The following is a 23060-nucleotide window of genomic DNA, read 5'->3' as shown; positions in this document are numbered from 1 at the left end:
CCCCGTGCATTGGGAGGACCTTCAAATTGCTGCACCCTGACTGGATAGGCCTCGGTCCGGGAAGAGTGCAAGGGCTGACCCAGCATCATCGGTGGGCTTAGATTAACCACCTCGCTTACTGCACCTTCAGGTTTGAGGTCCCTCAGATCAGGGTATAGCTGGGGGGCAGGGGTCTGATCAGTGGTTCGTAGCGCTTTGATGCAATCCGCCCTGTTTTTTTAACCAGGTGTCTATTCCCCTTGATTCACAGATAGTCTGCAAATCGGTTGTTGAGTAGGCTTCATAGTTGGAAACAGAAGGAGCTGGGGTGAAGCAGGGAGAAGGGAGAGGTAGAGGCAGAGGCTGAGGCATAGAGACAGAAGACACAGAAGGTATGTCAAGAGTGACGTCACTAACAGAAGAGACAGGTGCAGTTATACTTATCTCAGCCACTGTTGGTTGTTGGGGGACCCCAGCAGACCCTGATCCTGCCTGCCTTAGTAGAGTCAGCCCTGAAAGAGCTTCTTCCACCTCTGACACTGGATCCTCCTGTTTTATTCCCTCTGGAGGCCAGGTATACATCACCTGGTTCTTCCGGACAGACACCAGTTTATGTATGCCCTGCCTCCCTAATTGGATTGACCTGTGAAGCCATAGCTGTGCGATCTCTAGTTCTGACGCCTGCATCCGTGGTTCAAATTCAGAGATGAATTTTTCCCACCTCCATGCGTCAAATGTACCTTCCCGGGGAATTTCCCATCTGGTACCCTTCGACCATTTATTCCACCTTTTGAGGGGTTCTGTAGACTTCCCCCCCAAACTCACCTTCATCAGTTGTGCAGCTGTCCTTACCCTGAAGAGGGCTGGTTCCCCCTCTCTCTTCATGGACTGACTACTGCCCATCGTGACTAGTCACTGGTATATATCCCGCGTCCGGGTACCTGTTTACCCCCTGGAGCACTCGGTGGGATCCTACCGAGAGGCCTGATTCCACCACTTTCCCAGCACAGCGTAATTTATGTGATACTTATCGATCACCCGAAGCGCATCAAGTGGCGGTCAGACTGAGAGCACACCTCCCACTCCCACAGCGCAATTTGTGTGATCCTGACCACCCGAAGTGTTTGTGGTAACCAGGATTTCCCTGGACCGCCCACTCACACAGCGTAATTTATGTGGTTCTCATCACCCACTGTGTTTGGCAGGCCACACCGCACAATGATGAAAGTGGCTTTTCTCTCCCTGCACACAGTAGCTAACACAAGTCAAAACAAAAAGAGGGGTTCTTGGATGTTACTTAGGGGTCACTGGTTGGGCAGAAACCTGCTAACTGACCTTTAGGAAATTTGTGTAAAAAGAAAAAAAACTTTCCTAATACACACAGAAAAACCCTTTTTCAACCTGAAAAACTGTTAAAAAGGACAAAGTGGATCCTTATGAAAAACACGGGACGTTTCACAGTAAAACAATTACACCGAGGTAAACCGAAAAACTGCGCCAAAAGTAACCTTGTTGCTGACTCAAAAATCACTCCTATCAGCACCGCTAAACGATCCACGTTATACACGCAATCTTTACTGCAACCACCTAGAACCGTTTACACAAAAAGTCTGCTGGACGTGAAACACGCGACACAGCAGCTTAAAACAAACCCGCTTTACAATAAGGAACTACTTTTAACAGGAAAAACACAAGAAAAACATAATCACTATACAAGAAATCTATGTGCAAAAACCCAGACTTCACCGCGCTCATTAAATGTGGAACACGTGAAGGGAAAACTCGCTTAATACACTTTAAATTGGCTGGCAATACGCAAATTTAAAGCTAAAAGCAAACAAATGAAACTGTAAAAAATTTGGATTAAAAACACAATATGGGTCAAATGCATATAGGAAACTTCATGCACATTGCATAGAGATTACTGCACATTTGGTAGCCAACAAAATGGCCACCAAACAAAAGGAGTCCATGTGGTTTGTCAAGAAGATGACCCCCCACAGAGGAGCACATGGCAGATACTAGAATGACCCCCCACAGAGGAGCACACGGCAGACTCTAGCCTCAAAATTGCCTCTTACATAAAACAGACTTTTAGACAGAACATACACTGGACAATTACACAACAATATGAAGTACACATACAACACAATTTGGGCACAATCACAGAACGGACATAAAACACCAACATATCACACTAACATGCACATGTAACAAAAAGGACCCCCTGCTGCATGCTTGCTGGGAGCAGTGGTACCACAAAACATTGTACAGACCACATAACACAGATCTTACAACAGTTAACAATTAACCTAAGCCTTTCAGCACTGTAATAATTACCTCACGTGGAGGGGGGTAAAGCAATCACCACAGTACCTACAACCCGCAAATACTTACCTAACACTATGCAACAACTTTTACCCACTAAAACATATACCCGTTTAATTTTTGGTTGGAAGATTTTTTAAACTTGACCAAATCCAGCCAACCAAAACCCCCCCCTCTGCTGCGTTCCGCAGAGACAAACCCTTGTCTTTCACCCACAAATCAAGAGTTTAGGACAAAAAACGAGGTCCTTGTTAAGCGGTATTTTTTGTTAGCTAACAGAGAGCGAAATCAGCCACACGAACACGCAAAAAGCGATCCTCTTAATGGCAGAGAGACCTGAAATGTGCCGGCATACTTTTTGCTAGTTCATGATGGCCATTCCCCCCTCGTTCTAGGTTAGCTACGCAAGAATACGCGTTAGTATCCACCAGGCTCGCCAAACTGTCTTGGAAATTCGCTTTAACGAATTTCTCCTTACCGTGAGTACTCGCAGTTGGATGCGCAGAAATCCCCCATAAAGCTGTGCGAATCTCGCTTACCACGACTGCAGCCAAACTACACGATTCCTGCCCATCCAAATACTTTGGTTCTGTTGAATTTGTGGGTGATGGAGCTCCGTTACCCTGGAATGATCACACGACACTCTAAGGCTGGTTGCAACTCACATAAGGGCTGATTTTAGGCTCAGCTCTCTGTTTTATTAAGAATACACACATGCCCCCCACATGAATAAAGTCAATCCCTCCCACCGAACAATACAATGGGGAGTACCTATACAGAGGATGTACATTCCAATTGGAGCATAGCCTTTGCTATTATCTATCACTGGTCCTCCCCCCTATGAGCCATCTGAGGTCATATTTCCTGTCCTACTAGCTTCTATTGGTATGTAAAATTCTCTGCACAAGCACTCCCTAAAAATATCAGTCTGTACCTGGATGGGCCCGATACGATCTTTATTAAAACACATCCATCCCAGATACAGTTCAGATTAGTAATGGGTTGTAAGATATGCACAAGCCTACACGTGGAGTTCACACCGCTTGCGCATTGCGTTATGAAGCCCACGTGGTACCATGCTGCTGATATGTGGATACAGGCCCACGGTCTACTGACAGCAGCATTCGCATGGAATGCCGTGGTGGTATACACGCCGGTCTATAAGCGCAGATCTGCCATCTCATCCATTACCAAGCCGAGTACTGTAATACATACATTGTACATGCGCATGGCCCAATTGCAGCCTTCAGAGCTTTAATTAAGCCACACGAGAGACATATGAATAACACGAATACATGACACATTTAAAGTTCGACCAACAATACAAAATTTCCATGACAGTAGGTTGTAGGGGAACTGAAGTAAATTACATAGGGATATCGCCTCTCTCCAGAAATCCGATAATGATGGGTAATACCAAAACACAAGGGTAAAATCCCCCGGAGTGCACCCATAGTGCCAGCACTCGGGAGAGTGTGTTGGGTTAATTTTATGAAGTCTATAATGAGTATCATAGGCCCTATGTCCCTTTTTAAATGGAACTAAACGGTCCCTTAGAGAAACCAGGGAACGGAAGGGAAGGTCCCAAATGTCATCCCAGTGATCACTAATTGCGGTACACCTCGCGACCATCGCACGTGCAAGCCCTCCAGAGCAGGTAGAAAAACTCTCAATAAATGGGAATATAGATGGGAGGTAGGCTTCACAGTGCAATTAGACCTCAACACTGCGAGAGCTGGTTGGATGAGCCGTAGAAGACTGAGGGAATTGAGCATGGAAGGCATAGGAGAGCTGTAAGTATTGAATTAGATGGGATGCAGGAACATTATACATAGAAGAAAGGGCAGCCAAAGGGGACAATGTAGAATCGGTGACAACTTGGAAGATTACATTTTGTCCAGGCCTGAGGGTATCATGAAACTATGGGGCAAGGTGGGATTAAGCCATAATGGGGCATTCAGAGAGGCAGCTAGCTTGGGATAGCGCTTGCATATTAAACCTGCACACCAGGCCCGCAGGGTGGTGAGCATGGAGGGCATCAATGGGTAGTGAGCCCGGGATCTTCTATACAAAAGGAACCTCAGAGCCTCCATAGAGTGCAACAACGCAGCTTCCAGATCAGTTGAGGAGTTGTTGGGATCAGGACTTAGCCACCAGGCGGCTGTAACCAATTGAGTGGCCAAGAAGTATTTGTAACAATCAGGAAAGACTAAGCCTAGGGGTGTTGGGGGCCCCAAATGAAGGAGAATAGCTGGTCAAGTTGAGTGAAAAAGGATTTAAGCATGCATTGCGGAGAGTGTCGGAAAAGGTGGGTGAGTTTCGGGAGAACTTTCATTTTAATAAGGTTGATGCACCCAAGAACAGATAAAAGGTAGGGACTCCCATGCCTTCAGTTTAAGCCTAAGATCTTGCACCATGGAGTAAGATTTAAGGGAAGAAAATCAGAGACCCAGAGAGAGATCACGACCCCCAGATGCCTAAAACTCTCTACCCACTGTAGCGGAGCAGAAGGGAGGGCCGTGCTAGGAGTCCGGGGGTCAATGGTGAACAGTAGGGATTTTGTCCAGTTGACCCCGAGACCCGCAACAGGAGCAAATGAGTGCAGGATTTGGAGGGGCCCCGGCATGCGACGGTCCAGCATCATTTAGAAACAAAAGGTCATCAGCATACAGGGCCACCCTCTCCTTCAGCTAGCTAATGCGTAGGCCCCTGATGTTAGGGGAGGTATGTAGAGCCTCAGCTATGGCAAAAAGAGCCAGAGAGAGGGGGCAACCCTGTAGAGTGCCTCTGGACAGAGAACAGGACCAACAGGCCACCACCCAATTGGACCGCAGAGGTTGGATTGGCATAACGTGTCTTGAGCCATGCAATGAAAACTAGAGGGAAGCCCATTCTACGAAGTACCTCCCAGAGAAAATGGCCATTCGATGGTATCAAAGGCCTTCTCAAGATCTAGGGAGGCCACCACCCTTAGAATCCACATTGGCATGTGTAGTATGAATGTTGGTGTACAGTCTGCGTATATGTATGTCTGTGGCTCTATGTGCCACGAGCCCCATTTGGTCCAGGTCAATAATGGTAGGTAGTATCGGTTGCAGCCTCAGAGTAAGAAGCTTGGTTATGATTTTAAAAATCGGTGTTGATAAAAGCAATAGGCCTATAGGAGGCAGGATCCTTTGGGGGTTTATAGATTAGCACCAAATTGGCATGATTAATAGAGGAAGGCAGCTTACCCAAAGATACACTTAGTGATATACTGTAGTCCCCGTTTTTAGCCTCCTGTACACACTATGAGTCTTGTAGAATTCGATGGGGAGGCAGTCAGGGACAGGGGCTTTCCCATAAGGAAAGGAATGAATAGCGGCAGAGACCTCCTCTGGAGTAATGGGCCTCACCCTCTGCATCTGAGAGCCATCCCAGTGCTAACTGATCCAGTAAAGCTGACAGGTCATGAGCCAGAAATCTGGGGGGTAATTTGGAGGTGTACAGGGTATTGTAAAATTGACAGAAGTTTTCTATAATATCTGACAGTGAGGAAACCATTCCCCCCGAGGAGGTCTGAAGCTGGGAAATTAAGGTGAGTTGCTGATCGTGTTGAGCCAGCATTGCTAGTAGCCACCCATTACGGTCACCTTGTTCAAAAAATCATTGTTTGCTATTGAGAAGATCCAATCTGGTAATTTCAACTAAGTGAAGGTGCAATTCTCTTTTGGCCATGGAGAGGAGGTCAAAGTTAGGTTCAGAGGGATCTGCTACATATTTGGTAGTACATTCCTCCGCTGACTACTGTAAGGTGTGGGTGGTAGTGGTGTGTGCTTTGCAGACTGCAGCAATAGAGGAAATGTATTGTCCTCTTGTGTATGCCTTAAAAAGGCATCCCATGTAACATCTAGAGAGGATGACCCAGCATTATTGTCCCAAAACTCACTTAGCAATGGTGGAATAGCATTTGCAACAGTTGGGTGGGAGATCCAGTGGGGTCCCAATCGCCAGAGGGAGGTGTTCCGAGAAGAGGGAGAGCAGAGCGTCAGGGCCAATGGTCCGACAATCCGCTAGGTAGGTAGGAAGCAGTTAGAACATTTGCCAAAAATGCAGGGTTAGCAAAATCCAGGCCAATATGAGAGGAAGTGTTATAGGATGTGGAGAAAACGGGAATAAGATCGAGTGGTAGGATGTATCCATCTCCAAACTTCTTCCAACCCATGCCCAGTTAACCAGATCAGCAGAAAAATATTTTGGGGGGTAGGTTTGTCCAGGTTTGGAGCCAAGATGGCATTAAAGTCCTCCATGAGTAGCAATTTAGCAAGACCGTGCAGGGTAAACCTCTCCAGAAGTGTACATAGCATTGTGGAGAAGGGCGGAGGGATATATATAGAAGCGACCACTTATTTTTGACCCCATAGCGTGAAAACCATTAAAACATATTTCCCTTGTGGGTTAGTATGAATGGTCTCAAGCACACAGGGCAGGGATTTGCTAACCAGGATGGATACCCCTCTGGCATAAGTGTAATAAGTAGCATGGAAGGCCCTCTGAATCCAAGTCAAATAGTAGGCCCATCAGTCCATACAGACAAGCCTAAGTCATCTCTATAGGCTCTATTTATATTATTCTACTTGAATTCAGAGACCATTTAATCCAAATGCAAGCAAACTGACCACTACCTCTAGTTTAAAAACATATATTAAAAGAAAAGATGGCAAGACATTACTTAGGTTAAAAAAATGAATGTCAACATTTTATTGTACAATAATTTGTATTTCATATTGGAGACAATGGTAGAGGACAGTCATGACGTGATCACAAAGTGGCTTCGGCTTGATGCTCATCACAGAACAAAATTGTGAAGGAAAATCAGGCAAATTGATGAAGATAATGTCTTTGGGATGATTGCAGTTCACCTTGACCTTGCTCACACTTCAACACTGCTAGTTCAGTCGAGCAGCTAAAAAGAGGAGGAGAGGTAAAGGATTAGAGAGGACACATTTGCAGGCATAGTACACAAACTGAATTTCAACTTTTGCAGCCAAATTGGGACAACACCTACTTCTTATTCGTTACATGTTCCCATCAACATAGCATAACTTAAAATACATATTTAAAAATTGAAAAACCTTTTTAGGTGCTTTATACTTAAATGTGTACATGCTCTCCGTGCTTTTGTGATGTTTAGAAGAGGACTGTGGAGTTATGTGATGCTGGGCACACACACCAGTCTGTCATTCAACCCAGCTGCTGAACGAAAAACTGAAGCACTCAGGAGGAGCTTGCTGTACTAATGAGCTGCTCTTCTACTGAGCTATTGTGTTCCCACAGGGGGACTGCCGCCCCCCGCCACAACACACTGGCCATTGACTGCCAGCACTGATTGGATGTTGAGTTTTCTGGCACGCCTGTTTGGTTGGATTCTCATAGGCGGGTGTACACATGAACCGAATGTCAGCCAGTTTCTATTGAACTGGCCAATACCGGCTGATATTCGGGTCATGTGTACAGGACTTGAGACTGTCCAGTAATTTTTAGAATCAACCATGACCCCTTTTTCTTAAAACAATTTCTACCTTCTTGGATATTTCTAAGTACTCATATAGAGAATGTCAGGGAAGTAATGAAGAATGGTTGGTTGCTTCCATCAGTCTTCCAACCTTTTTCTGTCAGACCAAATGCTAATTCTATGAACAGATTTCCTATAAAGGCAACACTCCGAAGCTATACAAAGCCCTAATGGCAGGAATACATGGTAGGAAAATCGTACAAACAATTTTGTTGAACAAATGATCAATCCATTTTCTCGTAGTTGATGAGTAGGATGTTATAACTGGTAATGATATTGTGAACTATAAAATCCAGTTGAACAACTGAAAAATGTTGTCATTTCGCATGCGAGTGACTGATTTTCTATGCGGTGGTATAACGGTCGTATAGAAAAAAAAAAAAAAAATCTATCAAGCGCCATCACGCATGAGCGGAAACAGATGACCTGGACGTTCGTGAAGAAACAACGGGCGTACGAAGATGCTTCCACTTCGGAGCCAGCAAAGTATCTATGAACAATATGTTCTAAAGCCGGTCACAAAGAATAATGCTCATTCTGGACGGAAGGGCGTGGCTACAAGGTCACATGCACATTGTATCACTTCCACTTGTACGGAAGACGTCAACATTACGTATTGCTCAACAAACTAGTTTTTCCGATTGATTAATATGGGCCACGATTTCAACCAAAGAACAAACATCAATCGATCATCTGATGACCGATCAGTCGATTTTCTTACCGTGTATTCCTGCCATTAGTGAGACCAGAATTTATTTGATTAAACATGAAAACAAAGCAAAGCGTATGGTGGGAATATTGGCTTAATGCTTCTAGACCAGTGTTTTTTAACCCTTGAATCAAGACACCCTTTAAAATTCTGCACATCTTGAGGCTCCCTATTCCAAATGTAAAGAATGAAACAAATAGTTTTTCATAATGCAGCAACATCCATACACATAGGACACCCAACAGTGGAGGAGATTTATTCTTACAAAGCAATAATATACCTTTGCACACTGGTACTGACTAGTATTCCAGTGTTTCTCTCAGTTTTCTCTCCATCACTCAGCAAACATGACCCTAGAGCTGAAGGGAGAGACAAATGAGGATGCAGTGCGATGTCCTCCTTCTCAGCCAATTACATCATTGGTTGTTAGAATGCAAGCAGCTGGCCCTCAAGGTGTCCAAGGCTGCAATACTACAAAATGAAAACCTAAGGCTTGTGAAACAAAAAGGCCAAAGCATTCTGGTTGAAAGACTGTTCTAGATAATGCACACTCCAGCCAGAGTGTCCATTATTGGACTTAAAGCTTCAAAGAGGTTTATTTATTAAAAACAGTTCAAATTTGAAGAAAAAAAAAAAAAAAAAACACACAGGTACTGCATTGCATACAGTTATTCTAAGACATAATTTTTTCTTAAAATAACAAACGTCATACTTACCTGCTGTGTGTGCAGATTTTGCACAGAGCAGCCCAGATCCTCCTCTTCTTGGGTCCCCTGCCGGCGCTTAGTCCCTTCCTTCTGTCACGTGCCCCCACGGCAAAGAAGCTTGCTATGGAGGCACCCGAGCATGTGCTCTCCCCAGGCAATTCACACATGGAGAAGGACTCTGCCCCACCCTCTCTCTTCTCATTTGCACACTGGCTGTGATTGACTGTAGTGCGAGCCAAAGTCTCCTGCTGCTGTCTCAGCCAATGAGTAGAGGGAGTCCCAGGATAGCATAGACTCCAGTTAGCATCACTGGATTGGGGGGAATCCTGCACAGAAAAGGATTTTTTACCTTGATGCCTGAAGATAAAATCCCTTGAGCCTTTACACTTTAAACCAAAAGAGCCCATCTTCTTGATTCTTGCCTATTTCCCACGTTTTAAATCAAATCGCAGTGTCTTGCCAGAAGCCGGCCATGCTGCTCATCCACTTATCTGAAAAAAGATAGAGGTTCCAGTAGAAAAAAAAAAAATACAAGAGGATGACAAGGGGCATTAAGCCCCAATAACTTATCAAATTTTAAAGCAAATCATAATATCAACTAAACTTTAATAGACAAATCTGATATTTTATAACCTTAAAATACTTTCCAAGCTTATACAACATTACTTTAGAAGACTAAACCATTCAAATTATGAGCATGGCACATGAATGCTGCTCTGTTGGGACAACAAAGAGCCTGCAATTAATGGGAAATCATTTGCAATGCATTCTACACTGCTCCAAGGTGGGCATAAAATGAGCAGTGAAGGGGGATTAATGGCATTGTAGACAGTGGTGTAATTTGGTTTTGTGCTGCCCTAGGCAATATTAAAATCGGGCACCCCCATCTAAATGTGTCCTTTCCTTTGCGGTTTAAGATCAACCTCTTCAGGACAGGAGCATGATGGAGGGCAGTGTTACATGGGGGGGGTGTTGTGAGACAGGAGGGAGGCAGAGTGATGGGGGCTGCAGGACGTTGGATATCAGGACAAGAGTAGGTCATTGGGACAGGTGGGGGGGAGGGGGTTAGCAGGAGAAGGAGGGAGCATGACAGAGGGGCACGGGACAGGATCGGGGCAGCGAGACAGGAGGAGCGCAGAGGGACAGGTGAGGGGCAGCGGGACAGGAGAGGGTCAGCGTGACGCGGGGCATGGGACAGGTGGAGCGCAGAGAGACAGGTGGGGGTCAGCAAGTCAGGAGGAGCGCAGAGGGACAGGTGAGGGGCAGCATGATGGGGGGCATGGAACAGGGGAGGGGCAGCAAGACAGGAGGAGAGCAGGAGGGCATGGAACAGGTGAGGGGCAGAAAGACAGGAGGAGAGCAGGAGGGCATGGAACAGGTGAGGGGCAGAAAGACAGGAGGAGAGCAGGAGGGCATGGAACAGGTGAGGGGCAGAAAGACAGAAGGAGCGCAGAGGGACAGGTGAGGGGCAGTGGGACAGGAGGAGCGCAGAGGGACAGGTGAGGAGGGCAACGGGACAGGAGAGGGGCGCAGAGGGACGGGAGGGGCGCAGAGGGGCGCAGAGGGACGGGAGGGGCGCAGAGGGACGGGAGGGGCGCAGAGGGACGGGAGGGGCGCAGAGGGACGGGAGGGGCGCAGAGGGACGGGAGGGGCGCAGAGGGACGGGAGGGGCGCAAAAGGGACAGGTGGGGGGCAGCATGACAGGGGGAATGGGACAGGTGAGGGGCAGTGGGACAGGAGAAGCGCAGAGGAACAGGTGAGGGGCAGCATGAAAGGCGGCATGGGACAGGAGCGCATAGGGACAGGTGGGGGGCAACATGACAGGGGGCATGAGACAGGTGAGGGGCAGCAAGAAAGGAGGAGCGCAGAGGGACAGGTGAGGGGCAACGGGGCAGGAGGAGCGCAGAGGGACAGGAGGAGCGCAAAGGGACAGGTGGGGGGCAGCATGACAGGGGGCATGGGAAATGAGAAGCGCATAGGGACAGGTGGGAGGCAGCAAGACGGGGCATGGGACAGGTGGGGGGCAGAGGGACAGGTGGGGGGTCAGCAGAACAGGTGGGGGGTCAGCGGGACAGGAGGAGCGCAGAGGGACAGGTGGGGGGTCAGCGGGACAGGAGGAGCGCAAAGGGACAGGTGAAGGCCAGCGGGACAGGAGGAGCGTAGAGGGACAGGTGAGGGGCAGCGGGAAAGGGGGCATGGGACAGGAGGAGCGCAAAAGGGACAGGAGGAGCGCAAAAGGGACAGGAGGAGCGCAAAAGGGACAGGAGGAGCGCAAAAGGGACAGGAGGAGCGCAGAGGGACAGGAGGAGCGCAGAGGGACAGGAGGAGGGCAGAGGGACAGGTGAAGGGCAGCGGGACAGGAGAGGGGCAGCAGGACAGGGGGCATGGGAAAGGAGGAGCGCATAGGGACAGGTGGGGGGCAGCATGACAGGGGGCATGGGACAGGTGAGGGGCAGTGGGACAGGAGGAGCGCAGAGGGACAGGTGAGGGGCAGCATGACGGGCCATGGGACAGGAAGAGCGCATAGGGACAGGTGGGGGGCAGCATGACAGGGGGCATGGGACAGGTGAGGGGCAGTGGGACAGGAGGAGCGCAGAGGGACAGGTGAGGGGCAGCATGACGGGCCATGAGAGAGGAAGAGCGCAGAGGGAAGGGTGGGGGGCAGCATGACAGGGGGCATGGGACAGGAGGAGCGCATAGGGACAGGAGGAGCGCAGAGGGACAGGTGGGGGGCAGCATGACAGGGGTCATGGGACAGCTGAGGGGCAGCAAGATAGGAGGAGCGCAGAGGGACAGGTGAGGGGCAACGGGACAGGGGGAGCGCAGAGGGACAGGAGGAGCGCAAAGGGACAGGTGGGGGGGAAGCATGACGGGGCATGAGACAGGTGAGGGGCAGTGGGACAGGAGGAGCGCAGAGGGACAGGTGAGGGGCAGCATGACAGGGGGCATGGGACAGGAGGAGCGCATAGGGACAGGAGGAGCGCATAGGGACAGGTGAGGGGCAGCATGACAGGGGGGATGGGACAGGAGGAAAGCAGAGGGACAGGTGAGGGGCAGCATGACAGGGGGCATGGGACAAGAGGAGCGCAAAGGGACAGGTGGGGGGAAACATGACAGGGGGCATGGGACAGGTGAGGGGCAGATGGACAGGAGGAGCACAGAGGGAAAGGTGAGGGGCAGCATGACAGGGGGCATGCGACAGGAGGAGCGCATAGGGACAGGTGGGGGGCAGCATGACGGGTCATGGGACAGCTGAGGGGCAGCAAGACAGGAGGAGGGCAGAGGGACAGGTGAGGGGCAACGGGACGGGGGAGCGCAAAGGGACAAAAAGAGCGCAAAGGGACAGGAGAAGCGCAAAGGGACAGGAGAAGCGCAAAGGGACAGGTGGGGGGCAGCATGACAGGGGGCATGGGACAGGTGAGGGGCAGAGGGACAGGAGGAGCGCATAGGGAAGGGTGGGAGGCAGCATGACAGGGGGCATGGGAAAGGAGAAGCGCATAGGGACAGGAGGAGCGCATAGGGAAGGGTGGGAGGCAGCAAGACAGGGGGCATGGGACAGGTGGGGGGCAGAGGGACAGGTGGGGGGGCAGCGGGACAGGAGGAGCGCAGAGGGACAGGTGGGGGGGGGCAGCGGGACAGGAGGAGCGCAGAGGGACAGGTGGGGGGGCAGCGGGACAGGTGGGGGGCAGAGGGACAGGTGGGGGGGCAGCGGGACAGGGGGCATGGGACAGGAGAAGCGCATAGGGACAGGAGGAGCGCAGCATGACAGGGGGCATTAGACAGGTGAGGGGCAGCGGGACAGGGGGGGCAGCGGGACAGGAGGAGCGCAGAGGGACAGGTGGGGGACAGCGGGACAGGAGGAGCGCAGAGGGACAGGTGAGGGGCGCAGAGGGACAGGAGGAGTGCAAAAGGACAGGTGAGGGGCAACGGGGCAGGAGGAGCGCAAAGGGACAGGAGGAGCGCAAAGGGACAGGAGGAGCGCAAAGGGACAGGTGGTGGGCAGCATGACAGGGGACATGTGAAAGGTGAGGGGCAGCATGACAGGGGGCATGGGACAGGTGAGGGGCAGATGGAACGGAGGAGCACAGAGGGAAAGGTGAGGGGCAGCATGACGGGGCATGGGACAGGAAGAGCACATAGGGAGAGGTGGGGGGCAGCAAGACGGGGCATGGGACAGGTGAGGGGCAGCAAGACAGGAGGAGCACAGAGGGACAGGTGAGGGGCAGCATGACAGGGGGCATGGGACAGGTGAGGGGCAGTGGGACAGGAGGAGCGCAGAGGGACAGGTGCGGGGCAGCATGACAGGGGCCATGGGACAGAAAGAGCACATAGGGAGAGGAGGAGCGCATAGGGACAGGTGGGGAGCAGCATGACAGGGGGCCTGGGACAGCTGAGGGACAGCAAGATAGGAGGAGCGCAGAGGGACAGGTGGGGGGGCAGCGGGACAGGAGGAGCGCAGAGGGACAGGTGGGGGGGCAGCGGGACAGGAGGAGTGCAGAGGGACAGGTGGGGGGGCAGTTGGACAGGAGGAGCGCAGAGGGAAAGGTGAGGGGCAGCATGACAGGGCATGGGACAGGAGGAGCGCATAGGGACAGGTAGGGGGCAGCAAGACGGGGCATGGGACAGGTGAGGGGCAGCAAGACAAGAGGAGCACAGAGGACAGGTGAGGGGCAGCATGACAGGGGGCATGGGAAAGGAGGAGCGCATAGGGACAGGTGGGGGGCAGCATGACAGGGGGCATGGGACAGGTGAGGGGCAGTGGGACAGGAGGAGCGCAGAGGGACAGGTGAGGGGCAGCATGACGGGCCATGGGACAGGAAGAGCGCATAGGGACAGGTGGGGGACAGCATGACAGGGGGCATGGGACAGGTGAGGGGCAGTGGGACAGGAGGAGCGCAGAGGGAAGGGTGAGGGGCAGCATGACAGGGGGCATGGGACAGGAGGAGCGCAAAGGGACAGGTGGGGGGCAGCATGACAGGGGGCATGGGACAGGTGAGGGGCAGTGGGACAGGAGGAGCGCAGAGGGACAGGTGATGGGCAGCATGACAGGGGGCATGGGACAGGAGGAGCGCATAGGGACAGGTGGGGGGCAGCATGACAGGGGTCATGGGACAGCTGAGGGGCAGCAAGATAGGAGGAGCGCAGAGGGACAGGTGAGGGGCAACGGGACAGGGGGAGCGCATAGGGACAGGTGGGGGGCAGCATGACAGGGGGCATGGGACAGGTGAGGGGCAGTGGGACAGGAGGAGCGCAGAGGGACAGGTGAGGGGCAGCATGACCGGGTGGCATGGGACAGGAGGAGCGCATAGGGACAGGTGGGGGGCAGCATGACAGGGGGCATGGGACAGGTGAGGGGCAGTGGGACAGGAGGAGCGCAGAGGGACAGGTGAGGGGCAGCATGACCGGGTGGCATGGGACAGGAGGAGCGCAGAGGGACAGGTGAGGGGCAAGGGGACAGGTGAGGGGCAGCATGACATGGGGGATGGGACAGGAGGAAAGCAGAGGGACAGGTGAGGGGCAGCATGACAGGGGGCATGGGACAAAGGAGCGCAAAGGGACAGGTGGGGGGAAACATGACAGGTGGCATGTGACAGGTGAGGGGCAGCATGACAGGGGGCATGGGACAGGTGAGGGGCAGATGGACAGGAGGAGCACAGAGGGAAAGGTGAGGGGCAGCATGACCGGGCATGGGACAGGAGGAGCGCATAGGGACAGGTGGGGGGCAGCAAGGCGGGGCATGGGACAGGTGAGGGGCAGCAGGACAGGAGGAGCGCATAGGGACAGGTGGGGGGCAGCATGACAGGGGGCATGGGACAGGAGGAGCGCATAGGGACAGGTGAGGGGCAACGGGACAGGGGGCATGGGACAGGTGAGGGGCAGCAAGACAGGAGGAGCACAGAGGGACAGGTGAGGGGCAGCATGACAGGGGGCATGCGACAGGAGGAGCGCATAGGGACAGGTGGGGGGCAGCATGACGGGTCATGGGACAGGTGAGGGGCAGCAAGACAGGAGGAGCACAGAGGGACAGGTGAGGGGCAGCATGACAGGGGGCATGCGACAGGAGGAGCGCATAGGGACAGGTGGGGGGCAGCATGACGGGTCATGGGACAGCTGAGGGGCAGCAAGACAGGAGGAGCACAGAGGGAAAGGTGAGGGGCAGCATGACCGGGCATGGGACAGGAGGAGCGCATAGGGACAGGTGGGGGGCAGCAAGGCGGGGCATGGGACAGGTGAGGGGCAGCAGGACAGGAGGAGCGCATAGGGACAGGTGGGGGGCAGCATGACAGGGGGCATGGGACAGGAGGAGCGCATAGGGACAGGAGGAGCGCATAGGGACAGGTGAGGGGCAACGGGACAGGGGGCATGGGACAGGTGAGGGGCAGCAAGACAGGAGGAGCACAGAGGGACAGGTGAGGGGCAGCATGACAGGGGGCATGCGACAGGAGGAGCGCATAGGGACAGGTGGGGGGCAGCATGACGGGTCATGGGACAGGTGAGGGGCAGCAAGACAGGAGGAGCACAGAGGGACAGGTGAGGGGCAGCATGACAGGGGGCATGCGACAGGAGGAGCGCATAGGGACAGGTGGGGGGCAGCATGACGGGTCATGGGACAGCTGAGGGGCAGCAAGACAGGAGGAGGGCAGAGGGACAGGTGAGGGGCAACGGGACGGGGGAGCGCAGAGGGACAGGAGGAGCGCAAAGGGACAAAAAGAGCGCAAAGGGACAAAAAGAGCGCAAAGGGACAGGAGAAGCGCATAGGGACAGGTGGGGGGCAGCATGACAGGGGGCATGGGACAGGTGAGGGGCAGAGGGACAGGAGGAGCGCATAGGGAAGGGTGGGAGGCAGCAAGACAGGGGGCATGGGACAGGTGGGGGGCAGAGGGACAGGTGGGGGGGGCAGCGGGACAGGAGGAGCGCAGAGGGACAGGTGGGGGGGCAGCGGGACAGGAGGAGCGCAGAGGGACAGGTGGGGGGGCAGCGGGACAGGAGGAGCGCAGAGGGACAGGTGGGGGGGGCAGCGGGACAGGAGGAGCGCAGAGGGACAGGTGAGGAGCGCAAAGGGACAGGTGAAGGCCAGAGGGACAGGAGGAGCGTAGAGGGACAGGTGAGGGGCAGCGGGACAGGGGGCATGGGACAGGAGAAGCGCATAGGGACAGGAGGAGCGCAGCATGACAGGGGGCATTAGACAGGTGAGGGGCAGCGGGACAGGGGGGGCAGCGAGACAGGAGGAGCGCAGAGGGACAGGTGGGGGACAGTGGGACAGGAGGAGCGCAGAGGGACAGGTGAGGGGCAACGGGGCAGGAGGAGCGCAAAGGGACAGGAGGAGCGCAAAGGGACAGGAGGAGCGCAAAGGGACAGGTGGGGGGCAGGATGACAGGGGGCATGTGAAAGGTGAGGGGCAGCATGACAGGGGGCATGGGACAGGTGAGGGGCAGATGGAACGGAGGAGCACAGAGGGAAAGGTGAGGGGCAGCATGACGGGGCATGGGACAGGAAGAGCACATAGGGACAGGTGGGGGGCAGCAAGACGGGGCATGGGACAGGTGAGGGGCAGCAAGACAGGCGGAGCACAGAGGGGCAGGTGAGGGGCAGCATGACAGGGGGCATGGGACAGGTGAGGGGCAGTGGGACAGGAGGAGCGCAGAGGGACAGGTGCGGGGCAGCATGACAGGGGCCATGGGACAGGAAGAGCACATAGGGAGAGGAGGAGCGCATAGGGACAGGTGGGGGGCAGCATGACAGGGGGCCTGGGACAGCTGAGGGGCAGCAAGATAGGAGGAGCGCAGAGGGACAGGTGAGGGGCAACGGGACAGGAGGAGCGCAGAGGGACAGGAGGAGCGCAGAGGGACAGGTGAGGGGCAGCATGACGTGGCATGGGACAGGAGGAGCGCATAAGGACAGGTGGGGGGCAGCATGACAGGAGGAGCACAGAGGGACAGGTGGGGGGCAGCATGACAGGGGGCATGGGACAGGTGAGGGTCAGCGGGACAGGAGGATCGCAGAGCGACAGGTGGGGGGCGCAGAGCGACAGGTGGGGGGCGCAGAGCGACAGGTGGGGGGCGCAGAGCGACAGGTGGGGGGCGCAGAGGGACAGGTGGGGGGCGCAGAGGGACAGGTGAGGGGCGCTGAGGGACAGGTGAGGGGCGCAGAGGGACAGGTGAGGGGCGCAGAGGGACAGGTGGGGGGCAGCATGACAGGGGGCATGTGACAGGTGAGGGGCAGCATGACAGGGGGCATGGGACAGGTGAGGGGCAGCATGACAGGGGGCATGGGACAGGTGAGGGGCAAATGGACAGGAGGAGCGCAGAGGGAAAGGTGAGGGGCAGCGGGACAGGAGGAGCGCAGAGGGACAGGTGAGGGGCAGCATGAAAGGGGGCATGGGACAGGAGGAGCGCATAGGGACAGGTGGGGGGCAGCATGACAGGGGGCATGTGACAGGTGAGGGGCAGCATGACAGGGGGCATGGGACAGGTGAGGGGCAAATGGACAGGAGGAGCGCAGAGGGAAAGGTGAGGGGCAGCGGGACAGGAGGAGCGCAGAGGGACAGGTGAGGGGCAGCATGAAAGGGGGCATGGGACAGGAGGAGCGCATAGGGACAGGTGGGGGGCAGCATGACAGGGGGCATCAGACAGGAGGAGCGCATATGGACAGGTGGGGGGCAGCATGACAGGGGGCATGAGACAGGAGGAGCGCATATGGACAGGTGGGGGGCAGCATTACAGGGGTCATGGGACAGCAAGATAGGAGGAGCGCAGAGGGACAGGTGAGGGGCAACGGGACAGGGGGAGCGTAGAGGGACAGAGGAGCGCAAAGGGACAGGTGGGGGGCAGCATGACAGGGGGCATGGGACAGGTGGGGGGCAGCGTGACAGGAGGAGCGCAGAGGGACAGGTGGGGGGGCAGCGGGACAGGAGGAGCGCAGAGGGACAGGTGGGGGGGGCAGCGGGACAGGAGGAGCGCAGAGGGACAGGTGAGGAGCGCAAAGGGACAGGTGAAGGCCAGAGGGACAGGAGGAGCGTAGAGGGACAGGTGAGGGGCAGCGGGACAGGGGGCATGGGACAGGAGAAGCGCATAGGGACAGGAGGAGCGCAGCATGACAGGGGGCATTAGACAGGTGAGGGGCAGCGGGACAGGGGGGGCAGCGAGACAGGAGGAGCGCAGAGGGACAGGTGGGGGACAGTGGGACAGGAGGAGCGCAGAGGGACAGGTGAGGGGCAACGGGGCAGGAGGAGCGCAAAGGGACAGGAGGAGCGCAAAGGGACAGGTGGGGGGCAGGATGACAGGGGGCATGTGAAAGGTGAGGGGCAGCATGACAGGGGGCATGGGACAGGTGAGGGGCAGATGGAACGGAGGAGCACAGAGGGAAAGGTGAGGGGCAGCATGACGGGGCATGGGACAGGAAGAGCACATAGGGACAGGTGGGGGGCAGCAAGACGGGGCATGGGACAGGTGAGGGGCAGCAAGACAGGCGGAGCACAGAGGGGCAGGTGAGGGGCAGCATGACAGGGGGCATGGGACAGGTGAGGGGCAGTGGGACAGGAGGAGCGCAGAGGGACAGGTGCGGGGCAGCATGACAGGGGCCATGGGACAGGAAGAGCACATAGGGAGAGGAGGAGCGCATAGGGACAGGTGGGGGGCAGCATGACAGGGGGCCTGGGACAGCTGAGGGGCAGCAAGATAGGAGGAGCGCAGAGGGACAGGTGAGGGGCAACGGGACAGGAGGAGCGCAGAGGGACAGGAGGAGCGCAGAGGGACAGGTGAGGGGCAGCATGACGTGGCATGGGACAGGAGGAGCGCATAAGGACAGGTGGGGGGCAGCATGACAGGAGGAGCACAGAGGGACAGGTGGGGGGCAGCATGACAGGGGGCATGGGACAGGTGAGGGTCAGCGGGACAGGAGGATCGCAGAGCGACAGGTGGGGGGCGCAGAGCGACAGGTGGGGGGCGCAGAGCGACAGGTGGGGGGCGCAGAGCGACAGGTGGGGGGCGCAGAGCGACAGGTGGGGGGCGCAGAGGGACAGGTGAGGGGCGCAGAGGGACAGGTGAGGGGCGCTGAGGGACAGGTGAGGGGCGCAGAGGGACAGGTGAGGGGCGCAGAGGGACAGGTGGGGGGCAGCATGACAGGGGGCATGTGACAGGTGAGGGGCAGCATGACAGGGGGCATGGGACAGGTGAGGGGCAAATGGACAGGAGGAGCGCAGAGGGAAAGGTGAGGGGCAGCGGGACAGGAGGAGCGCAGAGGGACAGGTGAGGGGCAGCATGAAAGGGGGCATGGGACAGGAGGAGCGCATAGGGACAGGTGGGGGGCAGCATGACAGGGGGCATCAGACAGGAGGAGCGCATATGGACAGGTGGGGGGCAGCATGACAGGGGGCATGAGACAGGAGGAGCGCATATGGACAGGTGGGGGGCAGCATTACAGGGGTCATGGGACAGCAAGATAGGAGGAGCGCAGAGGGACAGGTGAGGGGCAACGGGACAGGGGGAGCGTAGAGGGACAGAGGAGCGCAAAGGGACAGGTGGGGGGCAGCATGACAGGGGGCATGGGACAGGTGGGGGGCAGCGTGACAGGAGGAGCGCAGAGGGACAGGTGGGGGGCAGCGGGACAGGGGGAGCGTAGAGGGACAGGGGGAGCATAGAGGGACAGGAGGAGCGCAAAGGGACAGGTGGGGGGCAGCATGACAGGAGGCATGGGACAGGTGGGGGGCAGCATGACAGGTGGGGGGCAGCGGGACAGGAGGAGCGCAGAGGGACAGGTGGGGGGCAGCGGGACAGGAGGAGCGCAGAGGGACAGGTGGGGGGCAGCGGGACAGGAGGAGCGCAGAGGGACAGGTGGGGGGCAGCGGGACAGGAGGAGCGCAGAGGGACAGGTGGGGGGCAGCGGGACAGGAGGACAGGAGGAGCGCAGAGGGACAGGTGAGGGGCAGCAGGACAGGAGGAAAGGAGGAGCGCAGAGGAATAGGTGAGGGGCAGCATGAAAGGGGGCATGGGACAGGAGGAGCGCAAAGGAACAGAAGGGGGGCAGCATGACAGGGGGCATGGGACAGGTGAGGGGCAGCAAGACAGGAGGAGCGCAGAGGGACAGGTGAGGGGCAGCATGAAAGGGGGCATGGGACAGGAGAAGCACATAGGGAAAGGTGAGGGGCAACGGGACAGGGGGAGCGCAAAGGAACAGGTGGGGGGCAGCATGACGGGGCACGGAACAGGAGGAGCGCATAGGGACAGGTGTGGGGCAGCATGACGGGGCGCGGAACAGGAGGAGCGCATAGGGACAGGTGGGGGGCAGCATGACAGGGGGCATGGGACAGGTGAGGGGCAGCATGACGGGGCACGGAACAGGAGGAGCGCATAGGGACAGGTGGGGGGCAGCATGACAGGGGGCATGGGACAAGTGAGGGGCAATGGGACAGGTCGGGGGCAGCGGGAAAGGTGGGGGGCAGCGGGACAGGTGGGGGGCAGCGGGACAGGAAGAGCGCAAAGGAACAGGTGGGGGGCAGCATGACGGGGCATGGAACAGGAGGAGCGCAGAGGGACAGGTGGGGGGCAGCGGGACAGGAGGAGCGCAGAGGGACAGGTGGGGGACAGGAGGGGGGCAGAGGGACAGGAGGGGGGCAGAGGAAATAGATCAAGGCAGAGGGACAGGAGGAGTGCAGAGGGACAGGTGAGGGGCAGTGGGGCAGGAGGAGCGCAGAGGGACAGGTGAGGGGCAGCATGATGGGCGGCATGGGACAGGATAGTGGAAGGACAGGAGGAGTGTAGAGGGACAGGTGATGGGCAGAGGGACAGGAGGAGCGCAGAAGGATAGGTGGGGGGCATGGGACAGAATATGGGCAGCGGGATAGGTGAGGAGCGCAGAGGGACAGGTGAGGGGCAGCACGACAAGGGGCATGGGAAAGGAGAAGCGCAAAAGGGACAGGAGGAGCAGATGGGGACAGGTGGGAGGAAGCATGACAGGGGGCATGGGACAGGATCAAGGCAGCGGGAAAGGAAGAGCGCAGAGGGACAGGTGAGGGGCAGTGGGACAGGAGCGTAGATGGATAGGTGGGCAGCATGACGGGGGCATGGGACAGAATATGGGCAGCGGTACAGAAGGAGCGCAGAGGGACAGGTGGGGGATAGCGTGATGGGGTATTGGACAGGACTGAGGCAGTGAGACAGGAGGAGCACAGAGGGACAGGTGAGAGCAGTGTGACGGGGGGCATGGGACAGGTGAGGGGCAGTGGGGACAGATGGGGGGGGGTGTGTGTGGGACAATAGGGGGAAGTAGAACAGGTGTGGGGGAGGGAAGTATAAGAGGTCCTATCTAAACGTTTCTCCAGCAAATGAGCAGCAAGGGATGGCTATGTGCATTGCATCTGAATGCTGCTCTGTTGGGACCACAACAGGCCTGCAACCAACGGGAAATCATTTGCAATGCATTCTACACTGCTCCAAGGTGGGTATAAATGAGCAGTGAAGGGGGATTAATGGCATTGTAGACAAACAATGCTACAGTGGACTTGATTGCGCAACATTTCATCATTTGAATTTGATAGAAAACCCCACTCACGTCAATGAGTGAATCACTATGGGCATTGCGTATGAACAGTGCTCTGTTGGGATCACAAAGAGCATATGCGCAAAGGGAAATCATTTGCAATGCATTTTTCACTGCTCCAGGGTGGGCATAAATGAGCAGTGGAGGGGAATTACTGGCATTGTATACAGACAATGCTAAAGTGGACTTCAATTCACAGCAAATCATCAGCATTTCAGATCATAGCTCCAGTTAAGGAGACAATAGCTATGTGCGATGCATATGAACGCTGCTCTGTTGGGACCACAAAGAGCCTGCAATCAATGGGAAATCATTTGCAATCGCATTCTACACTGCTCCAAGGTGGGCATAAAATGAGCAGCCAATGGGGAATTACCAGCATTATATACAAATAAACAATGCTACAGTGGGCTGGGGAGGTCCTATCTAAATGCTGCTCCAGCAAATGAGCAGCAAGGGATGGCTATGTGCATTGCATCTGAATGCTGCTCTGTTGGGACCACAAAGAGCCTGCAACCAACGGGAAATCATTTGCAATGCATTCTACACTGCCCCAAGGTGGGTATAAATTGAGCAGTGAAGGGGAATTAATGGCATTGTAGACAAACAATGCTACAGTGGGCTTGATTGCGCAACATTTCATCATTTGCATTTGATGGAAAACCCCACTCACGTCAATGAGTGAATCACTATGGGCATTGCGTATGAACAGTGCTCTGGGATCACAAAGAGCATATGCGCAAAGGGAAATCATTTGCAATGCATTTTTCACTGTTCCAGGGTGGGCATAAATGAGCAGTGGAGGGGAATTACTGGCATTGTATACAGACAATGCTAAAGTGGACTTCAATTCACAACACATCATCAGCATTTCAGATCATAGCTCCAGTCAAGGAGACAATAGCTATGTGCGATGCATATGAACGCTGCTCTGTTGGGACCACAAAGAGCCTGCAATCAATGGGAAATCATTTGCAATCGCATTCTACACTGCTCCAAGGTGGGCATAAAATGAGCAGCCAATGGGGAATTACCAGCATTGTATACAAATAAACAATGCTACAGTGGGCTTGGGAGGTCCTATCTAAATGCTGCTCCAGCAAATGAGCAGCAAGGGATGGCTATGTGCATTGCATCTGAATGCTGCTCTGTTGGGACCACAAAGAGCCTGCAACCAACGGGAAATCATTTGCAATACATTCTACACTGCCCCAAGGTGGGTATAAATGAGCAGTGAAGGGGGATT

General features: G+C 55.3%; 2 long non-coding RNA genes across 2 annotated transcripts in view; both read right to left on the bottom strand.

Moving 5' to 3' along the window:
• LOC149450939 (uncharacterized) overlaps positions 1–23060 on the bottom strand; it is a 127672-nt gene that overhangs the window by 53092 nt on the left and 51520 nt on the right. The gene's annotated exons all lie outside the window — the stretch shown is intronic.
• LOC149450940 (uncharacterized) overlaps positions 7019–23060 on the bottom strand; it is a 43668-nt gene continuing 27626 nt past the window's right edge. Inside the window, exons 3-4 of the long non-coding RNA XR_016315179.1 lie at positions 9627–9768; positions 7019–7252 (exon numbers count right to left, since the gene is read on the bottom strand). This is a non-coding gene — a long non-coding RNA (uncharacterized LOC149450940). The remainder of the gene's footprint in view (positions 7253–9626; positions 9769–23060) is intronic.

The sequence above is a fragment of the Staurois parvus genome, unplaced genomic scaffold, assembly GCF_062004578.1.
Source record: "Staurois parvus isolate SC_StPar_1 unplaced genomic scaffold, SC_StPar_1.0 ptg000558l, whole genome shotgun sequence".
NCBI classification, from domain to species: Eukaryota; Metazoa; Chordata; class Amphibia; order Anura; family Ranidae; genus Staurois; species Staurois parvus.
The sequence above is the reverse complement of the archived record's forward strand: the minus strand, read 5'-3'. Positions and strand labels throughout refer to the sequence as shown.